The sequence below is a fragment of the Dasypus novemcinctus genome, chromosome 30 (assembly GCF_030445035.2).
Source record: "Dasypus novemcinctus isolate mDasNov1 chromosome 30, mDasNov1.1.hap2, whole genome shotgun sequence".
NCBI lineage: Eukaryota > Metazoa > Chordata > Mammalia > Cingulata > Dasypodidae > Dasypus > Dasypus novemcinctus.
In genome coordinates this window covers 49,143,066-49,147,602 of record NC_080702.1, presented here as the reverse complement: position 1 = coordinate 49,147,602, position 4,537 = coordinate 49,143,066, and the positions used below count along the sequence as shown (strand labels likewise).

The 4,537-nt window shown below is 37.1% G+C and overlaps 2 pseudogenes; both read right to left on the bottom strand.

Annotated features, from left to right (window-relative positions):
• Positions 1-257: 257 nt before the first annotated feature.
• Positions 258-841, bottom strand: LOC139436137 (G2/M phase-specific E3 ubiquitin-protein ligase pseudogene; annotated as a pseudogene).
• Positions 842-845: 4 nt separating this feature from the next.
• LOC105744806 (G2/M phase-specific E3 ubiquitin-protein ligase-like) lies at positions 846-2,072 on the bottom strand (annotated as a pseudogene).
• Positions 2,073-4,537: the final 2,465 nt, after the last annotated feature.

The window sequence follows — 4,537 nt, the reverse complement described above, 5'->3', positions numbered from 1 at the left end:
ACAGTCATTCTGTAAGTATTTATATTGAAATTTATGAAGTATGTATATTAAGACAATGAAAAATTCACCAATTTTGATTAGTACACTTCAGCAAAAAGTTTTTTAGCTTAAATGGCCAAAGCATTACTTGATGTTCATGTAAATTCTATTGGACCCAGAAGCTGACAAGTTTCAAAAGTGAATATGGACAGAATTATGAAACAAAAGAAAAGCTCAATAGCAACTTTAAAAGAAACATCTTTGTTCAAAGAAACATTTTAATGTCCCACATAGTGACAGCTTTCTTCCTTTTCTAGTCTTAAAGTGTTCTTTTTAGGGCAAAGTCCATATTTACTTGAAATTCTTTAAATGTATTAGTTATTGGAAGAGATACTACACTTGTTTCTAATAGGAAAATTCACATGCAGACACTCAGTTGAAGGAGTGAGTTTAAATTCAGTAGGTGGAATGGAACTGCAACCAGTTGCAAAAATAAGAATATCTTCCATTGTTCTTGCAGATTTACAATTTTCAATACCTTATAAGTAACTGTTCCAAAATCCCAAAGTTTTATGTTAAACAATGGGTAAACTGTAAAAAGATCACTAAGAATTTTCACAGAAAGATTTTAAGGTTTATGATAGAGGATGCTGCAAAATGCTTCTGGAGAAGTCAGAATTTTTCCTAAAATGCAGAGTTTTCAGACCCTGCTTAAAACTTTCGAAAGGTGTTTGGGCTCTCTTAATTACATGGTAGAAAAGTATGTCTTTTACCAACATATATTTATCACTTAATGTCTAAGACATCCAATAAGCTGTAGGTAGTTAGAGCATTCATTTATTGCTGAGTTAAAGTAAGCCATATTTGTTGTAGTATTTATCTTGGGCATTAAGGGACAAGTTCTTTGACAAGGACGCTTCAAACAATGATGAGCTTTCAAGATGCTGCATTGAAAGACTCAGAAATTCTTGTTTTGATCCAGGATGCTCTTGGCCAAATTTATCATTTTCATTTACATAGGCTGTTTCAATTGAGTATGCAGGATTAAAGTTTTGATTTCTGAATCTATCTAAGGCACTATTCCAGATATTGGCTTTGTTGATATATAATCTTTTAGTTTTTCTTTTAATTGGGAATCCTAACTCTATTAATACAGTTTAAAAACTCTTCTAAATTTGCTGCCTAAGCCTTCTTCTAACAGGTTGATTCCTTGCTCCTTTCCAGGCCAGTGGGACTTCCAGGGGTGTTCTCATTAGATCTGGGCTCCAGGTGACTGAGTAATTTCGGTGATGACTCTTCTAACAATCAGTAATGTCCATATTATTTGAATTAGGCTAAGTGTGCTTTTTGGCTTCTTTTGAAATCCCCTAAATTGTAGATGATACCTTCCACATTCCAAACACTCCCAATTTTGTTCCCATGATCGTGGTGAGCAACAGTCTAAATGGGTTCCACTAGAACCACAACACTGACAGTGTTTTATTTCTCATTTGCTGTCAGGTGAATTCTATTCTTGCCCTTTACAGTGACATCCTTGGACATCACAAGGCTCATGGTGCTGCAAAAGCTCTCAATAAGCATTTTCCTCTAGTTCCCAAGACACATCTTTTTCAGGAATATGAATTCCATTCTCAACATCTCTTTCTGAAATGTATCACTATCATTGCATACATGCATCTGAAGAAAACACTCCTGCGTTTATTGCTTGAAACTGTAAGCCGTTTCTGTGAAACCAAGCATTCTTACTACAAGGACTTCGTAATATACTATATGTTGGCCTAGGCTCAATAAATTCCAAATGGTACATGGTAAAGACTGTCTATAACAATTAGATGTAATTATATAACAGGTTGATGGTTCCAATGAAATGACCCAAAGTTGCCAGTAATCTGGAAAATACATTCTCTCTGAAGGCCACATGGAAAATGACAATAATTTTTTACACCGGGGTGCAACATATCCAATTAAAGCACCAGATTTCTTCCAAAGATAGGGTTTCTGTTTAGAACCTCTCTTCACTTACTTCCTCATGTCTTCTATAGAAAACCATAAACTCCTTCTTCTTTACCTCTCTGCCAAATTCCACTTGACATCAACGAAGTTCTGTGTGTCACCAGATTAATTTTCATTCATTTTACAAGGCAGTCTTGGCAGAAGTTCCGGGACCGGGGGTAGCACTTTTCCATTCTCGCGCTGCGGGACACGCCAACCGGGAGCAGCCCCAACCAACGGCCAGTAAGATTCAAATGCCCCTGCAGTTTTATTTAAAATGTTTTGTTTTTGTCAGGCCTGCTGACCATATGGGCTACCCTGCAAGAAGCAAGCTCTCAGGTAAGGTATATCCTTTACTGTTCAGTAACTTTGTGTTTTGCATGATTGCATGATCGTTAGAAGACCTTTATCCTTTAAAGGAGGTTTGCATCTGTGTCTCCCAAATGTCTTTAATGATTATCACTGGCCCTTTTATGTTCATTTTACAGATTGGCAGTACCCATAGAGAGCAAATTTGAAACACAGGCCCGTAACTTCTCAGGGAAGACTGTTTCCCCAATCAGAATTCAACCTTAGGAAGTTACCATTCCCTCTCACTAACTTGTACCAGTTGTTGGATGATTGGTCATTTAGAGGCTTTTCACTGATTTATTAATCACCAAAATGTACTGCCTTCATCTGTGAACCTGAATGTTAACACCCTCTCCTCTCCTGTATTTGAATGATTTTAAATTCTAAGCCCTTTGATTTTGAGACTAGTAACTCTCCATACAGCTTCTATGGATTCAGCTCATTCACTAGATCATCTGGTTTCCAGTTTTCTTGTGGCTTTTATTCCTTGACGGAGACAAATGCATTCATATAGCTATGCACATTTTTTTTCTTTATTTTTAAAGAAGTTTTATATTATATAAAAGTTACATCAAAAATACAGGGGATTCCCATATACCCTACCCCTCCCCCAATTAACATCTTTCATTAGTGTTACAATTGATGAACAAATATTGAAGTGTTGCTGCTGACCACGTTCTATAGTTTACATTATGGTTTACACATTACACATACAACTTATAGATTTTGGCAAAATGTATAATGGCCTGTATCTGTCACTGCAGTATCATGCAGAACAAGGCCAATGCCCCTCAAATGCCACATTTTATACCTATTCCTTCTTCCTTCCCTCAGAACCTCTGGTGACCACTGCCTTTATATCAGTGTTACAAGCTCTTCCATTACCAGAATAAGAAAAAGTCTACTTTGGTCCATAGTTGCATTCCCCCCTTATGTTTGTTCATTCCTCAATCTTGAGGATTTGGGGATAATGATGCCCACTCTGCTTCTGATTGAGAGGGGGCTTAGATCCCATGGGGCAGATGAATGGAACTGTCTTGCTTGTAGATGTAGATACTCTGGGTTTTGGCATGGGAGCTGTCCTTCCTCATTTCCTTGTTAGTTGTCCTGGGTGAGTTCAATGAAGTGGAGAGCAGGTATTTAGCTGCAACTTTGCTGAGATTTGGGCATATGAACAGAACAAAGATTTAAGCCTCTGGGACATAAATTTAATAGGTGTAGTGCTAATTATAGGTTCAAATAAAAGGGGCAAAAGAACCAAGTGTAGGGAAATTATAAATGAATCTAACTCTGATTCTTTGGGGAGATAGGTTATCATATAATTCCAGGTAAAGTCTATCGATGGGGTGCCAATTTCCTGGGGTTGTCTGCCTTACTTATTGGGTCCAGATGTCTCTAGAGCCCTTTGGAGCACTCCTGCTTGAGATATTGTTTACTGTGACAGAAGTGAGATCTTTCAAAGAGGTGAATAAGCACAACCTCTGGAAATATCTCTTGATTCACTTTGAAATCTCTTAGCCATAAGAAATAATTTGTATTTAGTATTTCTCCCTTTTTGTAAAGAAGCATCACTAATTGGTGCTTGTTAATACTCTCTTGGTGCCAGGGAGGCTCACCTCATGTCCCTTATCAGGGGGAAGGCAAGAAGTTATGCTTTTAAAAGAATGCTTGCTGTACTTCTTCTAGAATTTCTCTGCATTTTGTAGCAAGGATTTTAGTCAATATTACAGAAATGGAAGTCCACGGTGGTTGTTATACAAATCCCTAATAGAAAGGGCTACTTTTCAAGAAGCAGACTTTCAGTCAGATGAAGTGGATGAGAAAGGCCAAGGACCACTTCACTGGGATTAGACAGAGGTTTGTGTAAGGTCATTTCAACTCCAATATCCTATGATAGAAATTTTACTTTATAATTCATGTAGGGATGAAATTGTCAGCTGTGTACTAATAAACTGGATCTCAAACAAATGAGCAAAACAAAAAAATAATTCCCCCAAAGCACTATTTGTAGCATTTGCTAATTTTCATGGTATGAACACTGCCACTGATAGCTGATTCCTGGATATGGCCAGCCTGGTCTTACTATTATGAACCAGTTCCAGTACATCACTGCATTTAGTATATATTCCCAGACATATATCTGCAATAGAAATGATATTTTCACTTTTTCTTGGCAAAAGATATCCTAAGTTTTAATTTCAGACTACACTTCAGA